This window comes from Apium graveolens, chromosome 4 (genome assembly GCF_009905375.1).
Source record: "Apium graveolens cultivar Ventura chromosome 4, ASM990537v1, whole genome shotgun sequence".
NCBI lineage: Eukaryota > Viridiplantae > Streptophyta > Magnoliopsida > Apiales > Apiaceae > Apium > Apium graveolens.
This window is the reverse complement of record NC_133650.1, coordinates 120,162,680-120,188,236: the sequence shown is the minus strand read 5'-3', so window position 1 is coordinate 120,188,236 and position 25,557 is coordinate 120,162,680.

The following is a 25,557-nucleotide window of genomic DNA, read 5'->3' as shown; positions in this document are numbered from 1 at the left end:
GGAAATTCTGACCGAGGAGATTATACAAATGTCAAATGCTACAACTGTGGTGAGAAATGCCACATATCTCCTGATTACAAGGAAGTGAAGAGTGACAAAGGCAAGGCTCTTGTCACAAAGAACAAAAGCCGGACAGACACCTCAGATTCCGAAAGTGAAGAGAATTATGCCTTGATGGCAAATGATGATATAGCAAGTGTTGAAAGCAGTTCTGAAGCTGCTGAGTTAAAGGTACCTCAAACTACTTATGCCTTTCATACTGATGATATTAATGAGTTGAGAAGATATCTTAAAACCATATTCATTAGCTATAGAGATCAAACTTTAACATGTGAAAGATTAACTTCTGAAAATCTTGCTTGCAAAAAGAGGAATGATTATTTAGAAAAAGAGTTAGTCATGTTCCATCAAACTCAGAATGATAGAGACGATGCTTTCTATGTTAGGGATGAAGTGCTTAAAATGAATGAATCTCTAAAAACTGAGTTAGAAAAGGAAAGAGAGATTATCAGGACTTGGACTAACTCTGGCAGAATAACTCAGAATTTGTTAAGTAGTGAAAACTGGAAAGAGGGCTTAGGTTATGGAGATGATAAGAATGATAAAGGAACTGTAGATATTAAGCCTATAGTTGTTAAACAAAAGCCTAAGTTAAAACCTGTTAAGTTTGTAGCTGTAAAATCTGATACTGAGAAATCAGAAGTTAAAAAGGAATTAACTTCTGACAAACTAAAACAGGAAAAGACAACTGAAGTAAGCGTAGGTTTAATGACTAAGAAGCAGCTTAATCATAAGCTGAAAGATGTTAAGAATGCAAACAAGGTAAAATCACCTAGGAAAAATAGGAATGGAAAGGAAGGTGTGAATAAAAGCAATGATTATAAGCCTGTTCCTGATGCTCCTAGAAAAACATGTCATAACTGTGGAAGTTCTAACCATCTGGCTTCTTTTTGCAGGAAAAATAAGAACATAAACTCCTTACCTTCAAAGTCAAGAGTTAAGAGTCAGTCTGTTAGATATAAGCCACAAAATCCTTGTTTTCATTGTGGTAGTTTATGACATTCCATTTATACTTGTAAGGAATATCATAGTCTGTACTATGATTATTATCAAATAAAACCTTCTTTAAAGAGAGTTAGCATTGTTCCTTCTAGTGTAAGTTCTGATTCAAAGTCTGATAGCGTAAGTTCTGATAAGAAAAATGTTAACATAAACTCTGATGCTAAATCCGCTGTAAATGTTAACAAACTTAATAAGGCCAAAGGATCCAAGCAAGTCTGGGTCCTTAAAACTAATCATTAGTGGTCTTTGTGATTGCAGGGCAACAGGAAAAACATTCTAGTACTGGACAGTGGATGTTCAGGACATATGACTGGAAATAAAGCCCTGCTATCAGACATTGTGGAGAAGGTTGGCCCAAGTGTTTCTTACGGAGATGGCAACATTGGAAAAACATTAGGATATGGTAATATCAATTTTGGGAATGTCATCATTAAAGAAGTAGCTCTGGTCTCAGGACTTAAACATAATCTGCTGAGTGTCAGTCAAATCTGCGACAGAGGTTATCATGTGGATTTCTTTGAGGAACACTGTGAAGTTGTAAGTAAATCTACAGGAAAAGTTGTTCTGCAAGGATACAGGCGTGGTAACATTTATGAAGCCAAGCTTTCAACAAGTACTGATGGTTCTGCAATCTGTCTGATGAGTAGAGCATCAATTGAAAAAGCTGGAATTGGCACAAGAAACTCTCTCATTTAAATTTCAACAATATAAATGAACTAGTCAAGAAAGATCTTGTGAGAGGACTGCCAAAGTCAGTATTTGCTCCTGATGGTCTTTGTGATTCTTGTCAGAAGGCTAAACAAAGGGAATCTTCATTCAAGAGCAAGACTGAATCATCAATTCTTGAGCCTTATCACCTACTGCATGTTGATCTATTTGGTCCAGTAAATGTCATGTCTATTACAAAAAAGAAATATGCTATGGTCATAGTGGATGAGTTCACCAGATACACATGGGTGTATTCCTTGCACACAAAAAGTGAAACTGCATCTATCTTGATTGATCATGTCAGGCAACTTGATAAATTGGTAAAAGATTTTGTGAAGATAATAAGAAGTGTTAATGGTACTGAGTTCAAGAATTTGATAATGGAAGAGTTCTACAAAAACCATGGAATCAAGTAGGAATTTTCTGCTCCTGGAACTTCACAGCAAAATGGAGTTGTTGAAAGAAAGAATAGAACTCTCATTGAAGCTGCACGTACAATGCTTGATGAAGCAAAGCTTCCAACCTATTTTTGGGCTGAAGCTGTGCAGACTGTTTGTTTTACTCAGAATACAACACTAATTAACAAGCATGGAAAAACACCATATGAGATGGTGAAGAAAAAGAAGCCAAATCAGAAGTATTTTCACGTATTTGGATGCAAGTATTTTGTTCTTAAGACTCATCCTGAACAGCTATCCAAATTTGATCTAAAAGCTGATGAAGGAATCTTTGTTGGATATCCACTTTCCACAAAAGCCTTCAGAGTCTATAACTTGAGAACAAAAGTGGTCATGGAATCTATCAATGTCTCTTTTGATGATAAGAAGATTACTGGACTTGAAGATTTCAATGATCATGATCAGCTGAGATTTGAAAATGAAGACTTAAATTCTGATCCTGACAGTCTAAATCCTGATATTGAAAACTCTGATGGATTAAACTCTGATGTTATTGAAACTGTGGTGACTACGCCAAAGGAAGATGCACCTAAGCAGGGGGAGCATACTGAAGATACAATCACATCTCAAGAAACATCAAAACATACATCTGGCTCTTCAAGTTCTGATTCGTCAAGTTCTGATAAGCCAAGTTTTGATAATTCTGAAAACTTAAATTCTGAAGAATCCAACTCAGATAGCACGAATCGTGGGGGAGCATCCAGTTCTAGAGAAAACCTTCCCTCTGCAAGGAAGTGGACTAAATCACATACACCTGACTTAATAATTGGAAATCCTGATGCAGGTGTCAGAACTAGAACTGCTACTTCAAGTGAATATCTTTACAATTCTTTTCTTTCTCAAACTGAACCAAAGAAAGTGGAAGAAGCTCTTCAAGATGCTGATTGGGTGCAAGCAATGCAGGAAGAGTTAAATGAATTTGAAAGAAACAAAGTCTGGACCCTAGTGCCAAGACCAAAGAACAGATCTGTTGTTGGTACAAAGTGGGTATTCAGAAACAAAACTGATAGTGATGGCATAATTACAAGAAATAAGGCAAGGTTGGTTGCAAAAGGATATTCTCAACAGGAGGGAATTGACTATGATGAAATATTTGCACCAGTTGCTAGATTGGAAGCCATAAGGATATTTTTGGCTTATGCTGCTCACAAAAAGTTTACTGTCTTTCAAATGGATGTGAAAAGTGCTTTTCTCAATGGAGAATTGGAGGAGGAAGTATATGTTGAACAACCTCCAGGTTTTGTAGATCCTAAATATCCTAATCATGTCTACAGGCTTGATAAAGCACTTTATGGCCTTAAGCAAGCTCCAAGAGCATGGTATGAGACTTTAGCTCAGTTTTTTCTGGAAAGTGGATTTAACAGAGGAACTATTGGCAAAACACTGTTCTACCTCAACCATGGAAATGACTTACTTCTGGTTCAGATATATGTTGATGATATCATCTTTGGTTCTACAAATGACAGACTTTGCAAGAAGTTTGCCAAACTGATGCAGTCAAGATATCAAATGAGTATGATGGGGGAACTTAGCTATTTTCTGGGCCTTCAAGTCAAGCAGAATGAAGAAGGCACTTTTATTTATCAAACCAAGTACACCAGAAATTTGCTGAAGAAATTTGGAATGCAAGATTGTTCAAGTGCATCCACTCCCATGGCCACTGCAACAAAACTAGATAAGGATACTGGTAAATCAGTAGATATTACTGATTACAGAGGTATGACTGGCTCTCTACTCTATCTAACTGCTAGTAGACCTGATATCATGTATGTTACTTGTCTTTGTGCAAGATTTCAAGCAGATCCAAGAGAACCTCACCTAACAGCTATGAAAAGAATTTTCAAATATCTTAAGAGAACAGCTGATCTGGGATTGTGGTATCCCAGAGAATCAGATTTTAAACTAATAGGTTACTCAGATGCAGATTTTGCAGGTTGCAAAATTGACAGAAAAAGCACAAGTGGAAGCTGCCAATTTCTTGGAGGCAGATTGGTTTCTTGGTTTAGCAAGAAACAAAAGTCAATTTCCACATCAACTGCAGAAGTAGAATACATTGATACAGGAAGCTGTTGTGCACAGATTCTTTGGATGAAGAATCAGTTACTGGATTATGGGTTAACATATTTTAAAATCCCTATTTACTGTGATAATAAAAGTGCTATTGCTGTGACAGGTAATCCAGTTCAACACTCAATGACAAAGCACATCAGCATTAGGTACCACTTCATAAGGGAACATATGGATGAAGGTACAGTGGAATTGCATTTTGTTCCAACAGATCAACAACTAGCAGATATCTTCACAAAACCACTGTGTGAAGCTACTTTTACAAGATTGGTAAATGAACTTGGAATGGTTTCAGGTGCTTTCTCTAAATCTGCTTAGTCTTTGTTATGATGCATCAGACTTTATTATCAGTATTTACAGAAATTACTCTCTTTGTGTATTTTTTACTTAATTGAAAATTGATTAAGTATTTATTGTTGTCTGATGTGAATTTCTAAACTCTGATAGTGATATGACTGTTTATGTGACTATTCTATCCTATGAGGATAACTGTGCTAGATACTAACCTAGTAGTCTTTAACATACTAGAGATCCCATGTTAGAAGTAATCATTTATGTGGAAATTTATTGACACAAGCAAATTCTGATATTGAGCTTAGTCACGTTTACTTTGTCTATCTTATTACTAAGTCAAAAACTAGAATAATGCTTCTCATCTGTTAAGTTCTGATGTTAGTAAATCTGATGGATGTACTAAGTGCTGATAAACCTCACTCATCAAAAGAAAAAGTAAAGAAAGAGAATAAAAATCAGGTACTCCTTTGAGATCTAGAGTAAAAATGTGGAAGGGACGACCCAAGTGCATTGCTGGTATTAAGTAATATGCATCAGAAAAGCAAATAATTATTTTTCTTGGTGACTTTTCATACTCTATGATTACTGAAGAAATACTCTGATAATAGCATAAATTCTGATAAGCAGTCGTGACTCACTTAAACTGAGAAGCCACTGTAAAATGGAATTTCAAAAGATGCATAAAAGAAGCACAAAACAGTTGAGGTGGACTCGTGCATGAACTCATTCAAAAGTAAACTTCAGAATAATGACAGATTTTTAGTGAAGTTCTAAGTTATGCCTTATTTCTAAGATGTACTAAAGTGAATCAGACTTTACCCCTTGTCTGATATTTTGCTTAATGCACACACTTACACTTCATATGAATGATGAAAATAACTGTGGCGTTCAATGTTGTTTTAGATGAACAGTTTATGTGTCAGATTGCATAAATTCTGAGGACAAGTTCTGATGGAAGTTTAGATAAATAAGTTCTGAAGAACCGAAATTAGAATTTGTGTGAAGAATCACAGAGATAGCCATTCATTTTTTTGAGTTCAGAAATCATGTTTTGATGACTGTTTAGTTCTGATATAAGTCTAAGTGCTGATATTAAATTCTGATCCTCTATTTGACTTATTTGTGGTTAACAGCTGAAACAGTCTTATTTTAAATCAGAATATGTACGGGTGAGATATTAACAATCAATAAAATTAGGGTTAGTGGAACACGTACATGCACAGTAATATTTACTTGTTACTTGTGTGCATTAAACCCTGTTTTACACTTTCAATGACTGTTTTTCTTCTTCCCAGTCTAGGGAGACAAGGTAGAATTATTCCTACATGTCCGCATTAAATTTCCTTGCGTCTCCTGGCATTCTAATGCCTATATAAACCAACATTTCACTCCAGCCTACACATCATTTCTTTTCTCGCATACTCACTCTCTTTTCCTTCATACTCACACAAACATGGTCAACTACAATATGTTTTTGAACTATAAGACCTTCAACATGGAGCTGAGTTGTGAGGACTGGCAGCAGGAATGGCACGTAACTGTCATTCCTGATGAGATTTAGGACTCGGTTCCCCAGGAGGTTCTCACACACCTCCTGTTCTTTTACATGGACTACCATCGCCATCTGGAGCGATTGGAAGAAGAAAGGCTGGAAGCTCTCCGCCAACAAGAGCGAATCATACGACTCGCTATTCTTTTTGTAGAGAGTAGGTAGAAGAAATAATTTGTTTTCTTCTTCCTATTTTTCTTCATCGTCAGTTTTGTCCGGCTTCTTAGCCAAGGACAAAAGCTGTTGATGTTAGGTTTAGTAGCTTAGGACAGTCTTGTAATGTTCTGATGTAATTTTCAATTTCATGAATGTATTTTTTTAATATATTAATAGAATTTTATATTTTTACAAGATTTTGTCTCTGAGATGTTTGCAATTCTACTGCATTGTTAAATCCTGATATATCCATATTCTGTTGACCATTTTAATTATTGATTTAAAATAAATTCTGATTTTAACATATCAGTACTTGTTTACTTGATTTTTTTTGGTCATACTCACACTTGGAATTTTTTTTACAGAATATTGGTTTTGCAGTGAAAATGATTAAATAAGTGGGAACAGTTTAAATTTTGAATTAAAACTGACTTACCATAATTAATGGGATTACTTGGTAAGTGGAACGGTTTTTCCTTGAAAAACTGCATGTGCTAAGTAATGATTACTGTTTTCTCGTGCCCATTAACTATTCATTATTACTGCATGTCTGACAGGTGTCCAACGGTTATTTTTTTAACCACGTATAAGTAAGAGAGAGAGAAGATTATACAATCTTTTATTTACTTTTACACTTTATCTCTCTTTCTTTGCTTTTACTCTCGCTCATCTCCTTACGATTGTTTTTCATACAGACATTTTATCAAACACCTTACAGGCAATCTTAATTTTCATTTTTTCTCATGGCACCTAGGGATTTGATCATCGATGGAGCTAAGTTCGTTCCCAACAACTATGCTGCAATCCTAAATCATGATGAAGCTCCGTCTGAGTTGCATTTTGTGCAAGATCTTCTTGCACAAAGTGAAATTGGGTATGCATTGACCCAGCCTTTAGTCTTTTTAAGCCAATAAGTTCTGACATTTTGGCGGACTGGGCATTTTGATAATGGTGGTGCTAATGGTACTCCAAGCATTATTTTTCAAGTGGATGATTCTGAATATGTGGTAACTCCTGGAACAGTTCGCAAGGCTTTACATTTACCAGAAGGCTGCATTTTCTCAACACCGGAGGAATCAGCTCTACAGCAGCTCATGGCTAATTTGGGATATGAGCAGAGTTTGGATAAGCTTGGATAGTTGAAACGAGCTCATATCAGGAAGGAATTGAGCTTTTTCTTTGACTGCATCACTAAAGCCTTCGGGAATAAGTGTTCAAACTTTGATGCAATTCCAATAATGAGTCAGCACATCGGGTATGCCATTATAAACGAAACTCATTTTGATTTTGCAAGTGCTGTGCTAGGTTTTATAGGGGATAGGATGACAGAGGATGGGAATGTTGTCTACTTTGCTAGATTCTGTCAGCTTATATATAATTTATGTTGTGCTGATGAACCCCAACCTACCACTGACTTATATCCACCCTTTAAACTTTCAAAACGTGTTTTTAATGACTTGGTAAATGCTGACCTTAAGAAAACGGTGGTTAGATCATTACAGATTCCTCAATCTGTAAAAGAGATCCTAGTAAATGTTGATCCTCAAACCTATAGATCTGTTTATCCTGATGTACAACCTACCACCACCCCAAACACCACACCAACCATCAGAACATACCACACATACATCTATACCTCAACCCTCTCTCAGAACATATCTCAAAACTTATCTCACACCTTCACAGACAGCTCAACCTTCATCCTCAGCACTTACTGTGAAGCCTTCATCTTCCAAGCCCAAGAGGACAAAGACTGTTCCTCAGACACCACAGAAGAGAAGGAGGATTGTTCTGCGAGATGAGTCTGATAGTGAGGAACGGGTTTCTACATCAGAACCTGTTGTCAAAGAAGCTGAGAAGGTCCCTTCTCAGAAGGATTCTGGAATTGGGGGATCTAAGCTTCTCAAAAGGCTTAAAAGAATGACTTTTGATGAACCTCCCAAGGAATCCCCACCTTCAAAGAGATACAAGAAACAGAGAGCTAAAAGGCCAGCTTCAGATGATGAGGAAGCAGCAGCTAAGGAAGGAGATCAGGAATCTCTGATCTCAAAAGAACCAGAATATGTTAAAGCTACTGCATCTCCCTCTCCATTGTCCCCAACCAAGGAAGCTGCTACAGACAAGGCCAACACACCATCTGTGTCTCCTGTACATGAAATTGTATCTCCTGTAGACCCAGGCATAAGTGCTGAAGTTGATATTCATAACCTGGTTGTGCCCGAGGTTCTTTACTTAGAAGCTCCAACAGCAATTACTCCATCAACAACACCTTTTCCTGATGCTACTCAAACTCAAGAATTGTCTACAACACATTCTCTGCATCTAGATGTTGATGATCAGAATATAGGTGAGCATCAGGATATGGCTGTTGATCAGAACTTGCAAATAGATCAACACTTAGAGGATGATGTTGAAGCCTCAATTGCTTCTCATACTGCTGTTTTATCAAAAGATGCTGATTCTGTCAGTTCTGATGCTTCAAATGCTGATACTACTGGTGATGTTGCTATTAATGCAGGTGCTGATGAAGCTGGTCCTTCAGGACATGCACTTACACAAACTGTTCACAAATCTGAACTACTTGAGAAGTTTGTGACAAGAGCAGCACCAGTCCCTTGGAGTGAAACTCCTAGAGGACAGGAGTGGACTAAGGAATGGAACTCAGTTACCTTTGTTCCATCTGACAAGACTCTTGCTGAGCACTTGGCAAAAGCTGATGAAATGTTAATTAATGAAGATTTCAAGACACAGCTTCGAGTCATTGCATTGAGTACTAGACATCTGCAAGGTCTCCATTCAACAACTCATGCAGAGTTACATAAAATTCAGGAAGAATTGCTCAAGCAAGAAAAAGTTAAGAAAATTGAAAAGAAAAAATTCTTCCAACCTACCTTTGACAGAGTTGCTTACATTGAGAAGACCCAAGAGAAGCAATAGTCTCAGATTAATGATATTTTGAAAAATCAAGCTTCTCAGCAATCTCAACTCGATGAAATCCAAGCTTCAGTGGAATTGCTTGTCTCTCTTCTCTTACCTGCTGATGCCAAAAAGGGGGAGAAAGTAATTAAGTCCAAATGCAAAACTGATCAGACACTGAAGGGGAAGGATGATGACAAAGATGACCAGGGAAACTCTGGAATGGGTGGAGGTCATGGTCAAGGTAGAAGTTTTTCATCAAGAAGGACTGAAATTACAAGTCACAGGACAAGTTCTGATGCTGGAAAAAGAATTACTTATGCTACTGGTAAAAGGATAAGTTCTGATGAACTTTTGGATCTTGATGAAGAATTATCAAGAAAGTTATTTCTTAAGGAGAATCCAGGAATGGACTTTGAGAGTCTGATGGAAGAAGAAGCTAGACTTAAGTCAGAAAAGGTCAAATCTAAATCTGAAGCTTCTGTTGGTAAAAAGAAACTTCCAAAGACCAAAGGCATTGTGATAAAGGAAAGAACAAATCCTGAAGTAACCAAGGCTAAATCACAATTACAGATAGATCCAAGGTCCAAGGGCAAAGAGAAAGTGGGTGAACCTATCACGGTTTATGTGCCTCCTGTGAATGAAGAAATTACTGTTGAAGATGTTGAACTTGCTCTGACTTCAAGAAAAATTTCTAAGACAACCTCTGACATGGCTCAAGTTGTTCAGAGTAAAGATATGGTTAGTTCTGATATCTCAAAGAAGCAAGTAACCTCTGACATAGCTCAAGTTAACTTGATATCAGAAGATAAATCAAAGGAAACCTCTGACATTGCTCATGTTAAACCTTCAAAGATACTCCTACCAGGATTCACCAAAGCCAAACAAACTCAACCTTTCAAAACTGCTGTAAGTGGTTTTAAAGCAAGAGTGGTTACTGGAAAGGAAGCAAGAGATAAATCTGGATTGGGTAGTGCTGATGAAAGAAGAATACAGAACACAACCAATGATCCAACTTCCTTAAGTGAACCAGGTATTCGAGCTACTACTGAAAGATTGAATCAACTAGAATCTGTACAGATGGTTTACCATACTTACTTGAAAGAACACATCTTGTTGTACTTCATGACAGATGGTGGGGTTTATCATATAAGGGAAAATGCCATTCCACTGAAGTATTTTGAAGAATTGGAACATGTATTATTCTTACTTCAAGTGAATGACAAAATAACAGAAAGTCTGACAGCACATATCTTCCAAAGTACAGAGATCACAAGGGTGATATTGTTGAGATGAAGCCTGACTCTGCTAATATTATAACTACCTTTCTGGGTTACAAGGCTGTTGAATTCAATCTTGAGTCTGACAAGGCGTATTTGATCAGACTGGATAAGGACATAAAGAAAGCTAAAATTAATGATCTCAGGGCTGCAATTTTTCAAACTGGTGAAGACTCTGCAGAACTTAAAGATGCTAAAAGGAGGATGATTGATGAACTCAGATATTCTGAGAGATGTTTGTTAAAGAACTATCTCAGAACAACTCCTGACATCAGAGAGATCAGAAGGTGAAGCCAAGTCAAGATCTACAACTGCTCAAATTCTGATATGAATACAGACTGAAGTTGTTATAAGAAGTTAAAGTTGGTAAAGCTTTAAGGACTGTAAGTTGTAGTTATCTAATCAAATTCTCATGCATTTGTACTTAATGTTTTTGACATCATCAAATATCTGTTGAACTTGTATATTATGCTAATTTACAAGTTGTGGGAGATTGTTAGATATATTTGATAATGTCATGTGTAATATGATTTGTGTTTAGTTTTCAGATCTTACATAACAGGACAAATCAGTACTTAACTGGAAATCAGCACTTATACTGAAGACAGAACTTAAGATATCAGAACTTACGTTATCAGAACTTAAGGTTCAGAAGATATTTATCAGGAGATAATATCAGGACTTAAGATGACTTTCAGATAAGGTAGGCGGCTGATTGAAAGGAAAGAAGATTGAGACTAAGACAGAAAGAATTATGCATGAAGAAGGAATTATATGAAGAATAGAATACTTGGAAGAAAAGATAACTAGTTGATATATTTTAGGAAGCAGAATTATATTCCATATCAAATAGAAGATTATCTTGTAACTGTGTAGTATATAAACACAGGCATAGAGTTTACACTATAAGTGTTACGATTATCGAAGTTATTATTCTTTGTAACTCTAGCAGCTCTCGTGATAATTTGTTCATCACTGAGAGAGGACAGTTCCATATTGTAACAGAGTTTATTGTGTTGAATAAAATCTGTTTTCTATTACTTAAGTTTTTATATTCGATTTGATTGTGCTAAACACTGTATTCAACCCCCTTCTACAGTGTGTGTGACCTAACAGATTAACTGACATATGAAGATTAAAGTGAACATGGGATGCTAAAGATATGCTAAGCCTGAAATAGAAGATCTACTTTTCTATAAATAGAAATGACAAGTGATAATTTAGAAAAATAGCATGTCATATTACACACTGTGTAAACCAACAGTTACCTAAGTTATAAAGTTAACACTGGTCCTTAGTCAGTTGTAACAATTTAGATCAAATTTCTTGTAACACTCTCAAGAAAAAGCTAAGCTCTTTATCAACAAAGAGCCTATAAATTTTGTAGCAAAACAGTCTTAATTTTAATATAAAATTAAGTGAGTTTTGAAGATCTGTGTTCTTTATTTTCTGCAAGCTCAAATTCTGCATGAACACATTTCACTACAAGAATTAATTTACTTTGTTCAACCATAAACATTCAAGAAAAGCCTAAAACAGTAAAACACATTCACCCCCCTGTGTGTTATTCATTTCCTAACTGAGTATGATAGTGTATCATAACTTACTCCTTCTGGAACACCTCAATGGAATAGAGATTCTGAGAGGAGAAATCGTACCTTGTTGGACATAATGCGATCGATGATGAGTCAAGTGGATCTTCCATTCAGTTTCTGGGGTTATGCTCTAGAAACGGCAACAAAATTCCGACTAAAGCGGTTCAAAAGACTCCATATGAGATATGGACTGATAAACGTCATAGCATGTCATTTATGAAAATTTGGGGACGTGAAGCGTTTGTAAAACGTTTAGCCTCTGACAAGCTTGGACCAAAATTAGATAGATGCTATTTTATGGGATATCCAAGTGAGAGTGGGGTATAGTTTTATAATCCTTTCGAGAATAAAGTGTTTGTTGCTCAGGCCGCTCTATTTCTTGAGGGAGGACTACTTTTTAAGAAAATCAGTGGGAGGATAATAGATCTCCATGAAGATCGAGAACCACATCATAACATTGAACCAGAGTTGGAATAAGATCAGGATGTACATCAAAATGTTGGAAGTAATCATGTTTAGGAAACACAGGTTATTCGTAGATCTAGTAGGATTCACCATGAGTCCAGGAGAAATTATGGATTTCTTTTGACTCAAGATGGTGATGTGATGCTTACGGATAAGGATAAGCCTCACACCTACCAAGATACTATGAACAATCCAGACTCCGAGAGATGGCTGGAGGCCAAGAAATCCGTGATGGAATCCATGTATCAAAATAAAGTATTGACTTTAGTTGATCCACTCGAAGGGGGTAATGTAATATCCCATATTTTCAAATATTATTATTCTAATTATTTGGAATTGTTAGGTGATTTTATGTGAATTTTGGTGAATTATATGGTAATTGGAGTGATGTTTTGAATGTATATATGTGATATTCTTTGAGTATTTTAATTATTATATGTCCAGAACAAAATATAGATAATTATAATATTTTGTGGTAATTTTTGGACTGTTATATGATTTAAAATGATTTATGGATGTATTAATTATTTTTTGAGTAATTATAAAACTATTTTATAAAGCCGGGAATCGTCCAACTTCATCCGTTTTTGCATTTTCATAACCCGAAACTCTTCCGAAAACTCTTTCCTAACCTAATCTGGATATTTTGAACATTTTTTGTGTTTTAACTTTTTCAATCCGGATTACGGTTTGACCTGTACGCGTCCCGACGCCAAATTTTCGATACGATAGTCATTTCGAAAAATCAACAAAACCCGTATTCTCGAAAGACGTAATATTATTACATTATTTTCGTATAAAGTGTTTTATAAAAAAAGCCCGGTTGGGATAATTATCCAAATCTGATATTAAATTGTATCATTTTTATAGTTACTTAGCGGCTAAGTAATCTATTTTTGGATCGTTTTGTAGTTACTTAGCGGCTAAGCAACTAATTTATCGATTCAAAATGATCCAGAACGAACCAATATTATGTAAATATAAATAGCCTATTTCTTATTTCATTTATTTCGTTTATTCATTTGCAACCAGTAAAAATACAGTAAATACAGAGAAAAACCCTAGAAACCGATACGTTCCTGAAAATCAAACGCACGAACGAAGGCATTACCGAACTCCGATTCAAGCGTGCGATATATCAAAATGAAGCTCTCGAAAAGTACTTTCTGAATCAATCAACCATTTTAGTGCAGAAATCAAGGTGATTTTATTATTTATTTATTTTAATTCGAATTAATTAAGAATTAATATATGAATTTTTGTTCTTGAAGTTGTTGATATGATTTGATGCTATAATCACGTAGAGAATAATTTTCTGATCATTTTGGTATATAATATGTCAGATTTTGAGGTTTTCATCATGTAGAAAATTGAATTTGATTCTGGAAAAAATAAAATTACGATTCTTGTTCAAGAACAGTTTTAATTGATTTTTGGGTATTTTGATTCTGAGGTTATTGTTTGATTTTGACACTAGGAATAGATTCCTTATGTGATTTACAAGCGATTCATGTAGTTATTTGTATCAAACGATTGCAAAATCAATAAAATCGAAGTTTTGTTTATTTTTATTTTATTCATTTTTAAATTCGATTTTTATGATTATTTCTGATATGTTGGCTGATTTTGATCTTGGAGAAAGATTTTAATAATTATAAGCTTTGTTTTGAGATTGGTATTGTTGAAAATGGTTCTGGATCAAAGCTTATTGGCTTTTCGCCGGAAAAAGCTTTGAGGTGGCCGGTTTTTGGTCGTGAATCGACCGGATTGAACGAACCAGGGGTGATTGATCATAGTTGATTGCATTTCTGGACTGAGGTACTGATTTAGATCGAAAAGGGGCAAAAACCCGAGTGGAACAGAGGGGTTGCGAGGCTGTACGCGACTCGCCGGAAAACGCCGAAGTCGCCGGTTTGTGGGTTTAATTCCCAGATTCCGGTGACCTTCAACCGGTTTTCCGGTCACCCCCTACCTCCAGCCGCCCTTCGATCCATTCTGTTGCAAACTTAAGATTAATGTCCTGTTTCTGTGTTTTATTTTTTTATTTTTTTTAAATAATTCAAAAATCCTATTCTAATTCTAAAAATCTATATTTTTCATTCTAAAATTATTTTTAAATACGAAATTAAATCTTAAATTATTTGACTAATTAATTTTAAGTGATAATTAATTATTTAATTAATCAATTAATTTAATTATTAATTGATTAATTATTTTAATTAATTATTAATTAATTTAATAATTAGATTTAATTATTTAAATTAATTTAAGAATTCCAAAAAGTAGTTTCGAGCTTTAAAATATTATTTTAAATTATTTTCCAGGCTCGATAATTCCTATAAAATTATTTTCAGGTGTTCGAGCCCTATTATTTAATTATAAAATGATTCGAAGTCCCGTTTTTAATTCCGAAAAATGTTCAAAAATTCATAATAAATCAACCGTTCGTCCGTTTAATACGAAACGAACGCCTCTAGACTCAAAAAAATATTCCGCTTTCATTAAAATACTTTCGAGACCTAAATTCTTTTGTTTCGAAAGGTCGCTTGTTTTACGAATCATTCTGAGTCAATTTTTGATCGATAAATCAGATTTTTGACCCGATTCAGTTTTAAACGTACCAAGTCAAATCTTTTGACGAACCGAGTCATATGGGATATGAATTATGTGATACGTGAGTTATGTTCTTATGTTCTATATGAATTAATTGTGTACGTGGTTCAAGAGTCCTGTGTTTGACTGTTATAGTTATTTGTGGGCTATCGTATGGGTAGACGATAGGGTGATGACGCGCAGTTCGTTGAGTAATTATCATTTAGACAATTAAAGTGTATCTTTTAATTATAGATGCGAGTCTTTCAAGACGATCAAGATCAGATGGAATTGATGAAGACTAGAGTTGAATAGTATGGAATATTGGAGTGCAGCACTGCATGAGAACCAGGCCAAATGATTAGTAAAATAAAGGCGATGATGTTTTGAGACCGAATGTCAGAATGGATGCGTCTTTGCGAGCGTGACTAACTGCTAAAAACCCAAAGGCAAGTATCTCTATCATCACTTATTGTTCAAGTGAAATTTATTTTAAATCTTCTTATGTAAGTATTGATTTTCTTACTCTCAGTTCGGAATAGATAAATATTTTACATATCGCTGAATTAAATAATTATATTTATGCAAATACTCATCTTTTATTCTATGTTCAGAATAGTCAAGTGATGATACTTATCCAATTATCGGATTTATAAATGTTTTGGATTTTGAGAAAAGTGATTTGGTTGCGAATATTCCCACCCAAGAAATGGGGGAATAAAATAATTTTGGGTGTCAATTATTATGACCCCTTTTTCAATAAAAGGTTGTACGATTGGATCATAATTGCGTAAGTGACCGGGATGGACGGTCCAGCGGAGGACTATTTCTAAGTGTCATATGGAATATTATGACACAATTTTTGCCACAGACAGGTATATTGCCTTTTGTTTGAGTACTCGTGTTTTTGGGGTCATGTTTCTACGAATCATGACTCAGTGCTATCACACGGGTTGTTCAGCATGTGATAGTACGTCCCTCGGAGAATGATCCCAATCTAAATTATCATATCATTTTTGATATTCATAGAATAAATGATTTATCAACTGTTCTGTTTTGGATTAACGATGAAATGCAGTTTTGATTCAGATTCTGATTTATGTTGATACTTACGTTGTTGTTAAATATCAAAGGTGGTATTAGTATAGATGATTGATGTTGACTTCAGTATGGGATGTTGTGAGCATCAAAGTTTGTATTGATATCTAATTTGATATGACAGCAAAATAAGTATTAATTTCAAGAGTTCGATTTTGAGTAAAGTTTATGATTCAATCCATAATCATTGTTTCATGTTATTGTTGTTTACGTTATTTCCGTAAACACTATTTTATGAGTTTTATTCTCGTCAAGATTTAAAATATTGCTGGAGCATTTCGCTCAAAAATACCAAAATGGTTTTGAATACAATTAAGGAATCAATTCTGGGGTTCCTCAACTAAAATTTTATGATTCAGCAATTATGATTTTAAATGTTCTGCTCTAATGCAGATGTCGGTTTAATAACAAAAAGACCCCATATATGTCATAATGATCTTGCTGAGCATTTCTTCCGCTCATACTTTCCTGTTTTTAAATTTAACCTCCAATGAGGATTAACTTGCGCTGTTTAGCCGCGTAATTCGAGGAAGCAAAGAAGAAGCTCTTGGAAGGTGATTGGTCCAGGGTTTGCGGGCTTGTGTAAGTTCTGTTATGAAAAGTTGTTTATAGTATATTATAATTATGTTATTTTATAGTTGGGCCTAGTATACTTCTTTTCGAAGTTATACTAGCGGGTTAGTACTGAATAGAAATTTGTTGAAAAGAGTTTTAAAAGGAAGTGAAAATATTTATGGAATTTGGAATTCTTGTTTCTAGAACCGTAACCTTAAAAGATCTTGGATTAGTTTGGGATCATAAATGATAAATATCTTCCGCTGGCATTTATTTATTGATTAATCAGGTTGATTTGGATTGAGGTTTTATAGTGATGACCAAATCTTCTGACCCCGGATTTGGGGGTGTTATAGGTTGGTATCAGAGCTGAGGTTATAGTAAACTAGAAACGAGAGTGTGTAGGAGTGTGTATAGCTATGTGAGGACGTTTGAGCTCATATCGAGTTCCTGTTGGACTATTGGATATAGTACCAACGAATAAGTTAAGATAGGCGCATTCGTTTGAGATGGTTGTGTTAAGCTGGATAAAACTCATGGCAGTTGCGAACGTCTTTGGTGGAATCTTCTGAGGCTACTACGATTCGATGACGATGAAGATTATCGATATCCTTGGAACGTGAAGAAGTATCTAGAATCGGATGACGAGTCAACAGAAGAGTTCAAAAAGAAGATAAGTATTAAGACCGTGGAAATACCTTCTCTTTTTTTAAATTCTTTTGACTTCTCTCAAAAAGAAATATCATTTAGAGGATATATTCCCTAACACCCGTTTATTCACTTTGTGCCAGAATTTTGTTCTCTGGATTTCATTTCCTCCAGGAATATCACCTTTGAAATCTTTTCAGTTTTATTCATTTGAGTTTGAATTCCTCTAATGCTCTTTTATTTTGACTGAGATGAACAACCCTAACTATAGGGGATACAAGGTATACCTGTCTGTGTGACAGGAGTTGGATGGGACGCCATCACTTGTGTGTATTGTGAATGCATGAAGGTTAACAACCTTTAGTAGTGTCTTAATTTGGGCACGCAATACCAAGTTCATTTGATCATATTGATCTCTCAGTTATTCTTTTATTTCAACAACATTTTTTTTACAAATTCAGATTTTGGTCCTGTTATGATATAAAATTCTTTTCTCTTTGTAAGTCCATGATTTTTATCATCTCAAACATTCGAAGGTATACCAATCAAGTTAAGCTGAGTATCCTGGTCAAGTCAAAGTAAGGCGATGTGATGGAATTACGAAGGATGACAGTGGAGTGCAATGCGATTAAATTATCAATGGCGTACAACGAAGTCAATCTGTTTCTTTATTTCTCTCTTTATCTCTCTTTCTTTTCTTCTCTCTATCTTTTTTGTCTATTATTCTTTCTCGCGATCAGTAAAAGTGATTCTATTGATGGATTGATCAAATGGTATGTGGAAGGAACAATGGTGCGGAGTGAAGCTCCCGTGATAATTGTGTGGTATAAGGAATTGTCGTGTTATTGAAAATTTTTTAGAAAATTTGCATATGCAAGATTAGAAAGTTGGTTAGAAAACCCTTGGTGCTTTCTTCTGCTGATTCCGAGGACGGAATCCTTATAAGGGGGTAGATTGTAATATCCCATATTTTCAAATATTATTATTCTAACTATTTGTAATTGTTAGGTGATTTTATGTGAATTTTGGTGAATTATATGGTAATTGGAGTGATGTTTTGAATGTATATATGTGATATATTTTGAGTATTTTAATTATTATATGTCCAGAATAAAATAAAGATAATTATGATATTTTCTGGTAATTTTTGGACTTTTATATGATTTATAATGATTTGTGGATGTATTAATTATTTTCTGAGTAATTATAAAACTATTTTATAAAGCCGTGAATCGTCCAACTTCATCCGTTTTTGCATTTTTATAACCCGAAACTCTTCCCAAAACAACTTCCTAACCTAATCTGGATATTCTGAACATTTACCGTGTTTTAACTTTTTCAATCCGGATTACGGTTTGACCCGTACGCGTCCCGGCGCCAAATTTTCGATACGATAGTCATTTCGATAAATCAACAAAACACGTATTCTCTAGAGACGGGATATTATTACATTATTTTCGTATAAAGTGTTTTATAAAAAAGCCTGGTTGGGATAATTATCCAAATCTGATATTAAATTGTATCGATTTTATAGTTACTTAGCGGCTAAATAATCTATTTTTGGATCGTTTTGTAGTTACTTAGCGGCTAAGCAACTAATTTATCGATCCAAAACGATCCAGAACGAACCAATATTCCGTAAATATAAATAGCCTATTTCTTATTTCATTTATTTCGTTTATTCATTTGCAACCAGTAAAAATACAGTAAATACAGAGAAAAACCCTAAAAACCGATATGTTCCTGAAAATCAAACGCACGAACGAAGGCGTTACCGAACTCCGATTCAAGAGTGCGATATATCAAAACGAAGCTCTCAAAAAGTACTTTATGAATCAATCAACCATTTTAGTGCAGAAATCAAGGTAATTTTATTATTTATTTATTTTAATTCAAATTAATTAAGAATTAATATATAAATTTTTGTTCTTGAAGTTGTTGAAATGATTTGATGCTATAATCATGTAGAGAATAATTTTCTGATCATTTTGGTATATAATATGTCAGATTTTGAGGTTTGCATCATGTAGAAAATTGAATTTGATTCTGGAAAAAATAAAATTACGGTTCTTGTTCAAGAACAGTTTTAATTGATTTTTGGGTAATTTTGATTCTGAGGTTATTGTTTGATTTTAACACTTGGAATAGATTTCTTATGTGATTTACAAGCGATTCATGTAGTTATTTGTATCAAACGATTGCAAAATCAATAAAATCAAAGTTTTGTTTATTTTTATTTTATTCATTTTTAATTTCGAATTTTATGATTATTTCTGATATGTTGGCTGATTTTGATCTTGGAGAAAGATTTTAATAATTATAAGCTTTGTTTTGATATTGGTATTGTTAAAAATGGTTCCGGATCGAAGCTTATTGGCTTTTCGCTGGAAAAAGCTTCGAGGTGGCCGGTTTTTGGTCGTGAATCGACCGGATTGAACGAACCAGGGGTGATTGATCATAGTTGATTGCATTTCTGGACTGAGGTACTGATTTAGATCGAAAAGGGGCAAAAACCCGAGGGGAACAGAGGGATTGCGAGGCTGTACGGGACTCGCCGGAAAACGCGAAGTCGCCAGTTTGTGGGTTTGATTCCCAGATTCAGGTGACCTTCAACCGGTTTTCCGGTCACCCCCTACCTCCAGCCGCCCTTCGATCCATTCTGTTGCAAACTCAAGATTAATGTCCTTTTTCTGTGTTTTTTTTTGTTTTTTTTAAATAATTCAAAAATCCTATTCCAATTCTAAAAATCTATATTTTTAATTCTAAAATTATTTTTAAATACGAAATTAAATCTTAAATTATTTTATAATTAATTTTAAGTGATAATTAATTATTTAATTAATCAGTTAATTTAATTATTAATTGGTTAATTATTTTAATTAATTATTAATTAATTTTAATTGATTTAATAATTAGATTTAATTATTTAAATTGATTTAAGAATTCTGAAAAGTAGTTTCGAGCTTTAAAATATTATTTTAAATTATTTTCCAGGCTCGATAATTCCTATAAAATTATTTCAGGTGTTCGAACCCTATTATTTAATTATAAAATGATTCGGAGACCCGTTTTTAATTCCAAAAAATGTTTAAAAAATCATAATAAATCAACCGTTCGTCCGTTTAATACGAAACGAACGCTTCTAGACTCAGAAAAATATTCCTCTTTCATTAAAAATACTTTCAAGACCTAAATTATTTTGTTTCGAAAGGTCGCTTGTTTTACGAATCATTCTAAGTCAATTTTTGATCGATAAATCATATTTTTGACACGATTTCAGTTTTAAACGTACCAAGTCAAACCTTTTGACGAACTGAGTCAGATGTGATATGAATTATGTGATACGTGAGTTATGTGCTTATGTGCTATGTGAATTACGTGTGTACGTGGGTCAAGAGTCCTATGTTTGATTGTTATACTTATATGTGGGCTATCGTATGGGTAGAGGATAGGGTGATGACGCGCAGTTCATTGAGTAATTATCGTTTAGACGATTAAAGTGTATCTTTTAATTATTGATGCGAGTCTTTCAAGACGATCAGGATCAGATGGAATGGATGAAGACTAGAGTTGAATAGTATGGAATATTGGAGTGCAGCACTGCATGAGTAGCAGGCCAAAGGATTAGTAAAATAAAGGCGATGATGTTTTGAGACCGAATGTCAGAATAGATGTGTCTTTGCGAGTGTGACTAACTGCTAAAAACCCAAAGGCAAGTATCTCTATCATCACTTATTGTTCAAGTGATATTTATTTTAAATCTTCTTATGCAAGTATTGCTTTTCTTACTCTCAGTTCGGAATAGATAAATATTTTACATATCGCTGAATTAAATATTTCTGTTTATGCAAATACTCATCTGTTATTCTATGTTCAGAATAGTCAAGTGATGATACTTATCCAATTATCGGATTTATAAATGTTTTGGATTTTGAGAAAAGTGATTTGGTTGCGAATATTCCCACCCAAGAAATGGGGGAATAAAATTATTTTGGGTGTCAATTATTATGACCCCTTTTTTAATAGAAGGTTTTAAGATTGGATCATAATTGCGTAAGTGACAGGGATGGACGGTCCAACGGAGGGCTATTTTTAAGTGTCATATGGAATATTATGACACAATTTTTGCCACAGACAGGTATATTGCCTTTTGTTTGAGTACTCGTGTTTCCGGGGTCATGTTTCTACGAATCATGACTCAGTGCTATCACACGGGATGATCAACATGTGATAACGTCCGTCGGAGAATGATCCCAATCTAAATTATCATATCGTTTTTGATATTCATAGAATAAATGATTTATCAACTGTTCTGTTTTGGATTAACGATGAAATGCAGTTTTGATTCAGATTCAGATTTATGTTGATACTTACGTTGTTGTTAAATATCAAAGGTGGTATTAGTATAGATGATTGATGTTGACTTCAGTATGGGATGTTGTGAGCATCAAAGTTCGTATTGATATCTAATTTGATATGACAGCAAAATAAGTATTAATTTTAAGAGTTCGGTTTTGAGTAAAGTTTATGATTCAATCCATAATCATTTTTTTCATGTTATTGTTGTTTACGATATTTCTGTAAACACTCTTTTACGAGTTTTATTCTCGTCAAGATTCAAAGTATTGGTAAAGCATTTCGCTCAAAAATACCAAAATGGTTTTGAATACAATTAAGGAATCAATTCTGGGGTTCCTCAACTAAAATTTTATGATTCAGCAATTATGATTTTAAATGTGCTGCTCTAATGCAGATGTCTGTTTAATATCAAAAGACCCCATATATGTCATAATGATCTTGCTGAGCATTTCTTCCGCTCATACTTGCCTGTTTTTAAATTTAACCTCCAGTAAGGATTAACTTGCGCTGTATAGCCGCGTAATTCGAGGAAGCAAAGAAGAAGCTCTTGGAAGGTGATTGGTCCAGGGTTTGCAGGCTTGTGTAAGATCTGTTATGAAAAGTTGTTTATAGTATATTATAATTATGTTATTTTATAGTTGGGCCTAGTATACTTCTTTTCGAAGTTATACTAGCAGGTTAGTACTGAATTGAAATGTGTTGAAAAGAGTTTTAAAAGGAAGTGAAATTTTTTATGGAATTTGAAATTCTTTTTTCTAGAACTGTAACCTTAAAAGATCTTGGATTAGTTTGGGATCATAAATGATAAATATCTTTCACTGACATTTATTTATTGATTAATCAGGTTGATTTGGATTGAGGTTTCATAGTGACGACCAAATCTTCTGACCCCGGATTTGGGGGCGTTACAAGTAATACCTATAGGGTGCAAGTGGGTTTTCAAGAAGAAACTGACATGGATGGTAAAGTACAGACCTATAAGGTGCGACTAGTGGCAAAAGGTTTCAAATAAATTCATGGTATAGACTATGATGAGACTTTTTCACTAGTTGCTATGGTCAAGTCCATCAGGATTTTTTTAGCAATAGTCCTAACTTTGACTATGAGATTTGGCAAATGGATGTCAAAACTGCTTTCTTATATGGGAGCCTTGGAGAGGATGTATATATGATACAACCTGAGGGTTTTATCGATCCAAAGCTTGCTAAGATAGTTTGTAAGTTGCTTCTATCTATTTATAGATTGAAGTAAGCCTCAGGGAGAATGAATATTCATTTTGATGAAACGGTCAAAGAGTTTGGCTTTATTGAAAAGGAAGATGAACCATGTGTTTACAAGAAACTTAGTGGGAGCCATGTGACATTCCTAGTATTATATATATATGACATATAACAAATAAGGAATGGCATATATTAGGGATCAAGATCTGTAGAGATATATTAAAGAGATTAATCGACCTAGTTGGAGTACATACATTGATAAAGTATTACATCATTTTATGATGCAAGAAGCAAAGAAAGGACATGTTTCGATGTCTCATGAAATAGTGATCTCAAAAGATAATTTCCCCCTAAATTATTAGATGATAAGGGCCGTTTGAGAAAGTTTCAGATGCGTCAGCAATTGGATCTATAATGTGTACAATGATATGTATTTATCCTGATGTTTCGTATGCTTTGAACAAGACGAACATATACCGGTCTAATCCAGGTGAAGGTCACTGGATAGTTGTCAAAAATATTCTTAATTACTTAAAGAGGACTAAAGATTTATTTTGGTGTAAGGAGAAGATAGGGTACTAGTTGTAAAGGGATACACTGATACTAGTTTCTTAACCTAATTTATGGATAGACAAGGATAATTTTGTGTCTATGCCTGGTTTGTGTTTTGTCTAGATATAATTGATGTTAGCTTGAATAGTTCACAGCAAGAACATTGATGATTCTATGGAAGCCGAATATATTGATGTTTTTGAAACAACCAAGGAGACTATTTAGGGATGTCCTTAAGCGATATCACCTTATTAATGAGATTAATGATCAAGGAGATATAAATGTAAAGTGCATAGTAATGATAGTGTTGCAGACCCACTGACTAAGGCTTTGTCACAGCAGAAGCACGATGGTCATACTAGTTCCATGAGTATTAAATACATGGGTGATTGGCTATAGTGCAAGTGGGAGATTGTTAGTGTTTGTGCCCTAGAGACAACACTATGATGTTTTAGTTTAAGACATTAGGATTATTAATGTTTATGTTCTATCAATTATTCCCTTTATAATTTATTAATTCTTAATTTACTGTGATATAAATGTTAAATTAATAAATGTCCTTAGAATATGATATGCAATTCTATATCTCTAAGTACGTGACTTGGAAATGAGATTACGAGAATAGTATCAATATTTCTAAAGGTCCCTAGTCGAGTATTATTATTAAGGGACAATAATAATGCATTAAGACTAGTGTGTTTGTTGACTGATGATCACATCTCATTGATCATAGGTATTGTTAGGTCACACAACACTGTAGAATGGGGTTGAATAAAGTGTTTTCACAATCAAATCAATTTAACACAAGTATGTAACAAAGATCAAGTATATTGAATAAACTCTATTACAATAAGAACTGTTGTTCTCTCTCAGTGATGAACAAATATCACTAAGAGCTGCTAGGTTACAATGTATAATCTTCTCGATAATGATAACATATATAGTGTAAACCCTAAGTCTGTGTTTATATAGCACACAATTACAAGATAACTTCTAATTGATATAGAATACAATTCTGTCTCCTAAAATATATTAATCAGATATCTTCTACAAGTCTTCCAGTCTTCTAACTCTTTCCATGCATATCTTCTTTTGTTTTAGTCTCGATGTTCTACTGTAAATCAGCTTCCTTCCTTATATGAAAGTCTTCCCGCACTTAGTTTCCTTGAAGAAACCTTGCCGCTCTTCCCTTTAATTTGAACTTGACCTCTACCCTTGCTAGGGTTTCCCTGGTCATCAGTTTCATCATCTTTCTTCTTCAGTATTTAATCATTAGAGCATTTGGAATTAACTATCTTCTCCCCTTTTTTGGCATCATCTGATAGTAGGAGTGAGAGAAGAAGTTCCACTGAAGATTGAATATCATTCAATTGAGCTTGTTGAGAAGCTTGATTAGCCAGGACCTCAGTGATTTGGGCCTGTTGCTTCTCTTGAGCTTTCTTAACTGCTTCTACCTTTTCAGATAGAGGTCTGATAAACCTCTTTTTGTCAAGCTTGGTCTCCATATCTAGCTTTTCAGCTTTTTCAAGAAGCTTATCAACCTTTTCTTGAGTTCATGAGTGTAGACCTTGAAGGTTCTTGGTAGATAGAGCAGTGATCTTGAGCTGTGTCTTGATATCAGAATTTATCACAAGCTCATCAGCTTTAGTAATGTGCTCTGTCAGAACTTTAAAGCTTGGAATGAAATCATTTTCATTCCACTTCTTGGTCCACTCCACACCTCTGTGAGTATCTTCCCAAGGAATAGGAGCAGCTTGCTCAACAAACTTCTCAATTAGTGCCTCCTTTCCTAGAGTGGGAGCTGGAGTGTCAACAGAAATAATATCTTCAGAACTTGAAGTAGACTCATTATGTTCTAACAGCACTAGAGTGTGTGATGCAACTGGAGATTCTAGAACAACTTCATCTAAATTCTGAGCATCAGAATTTATCTCCAGAATAGGTGGTGTTGGTGTCTCAGCAGTTAAGATTGGAGAGTTGACT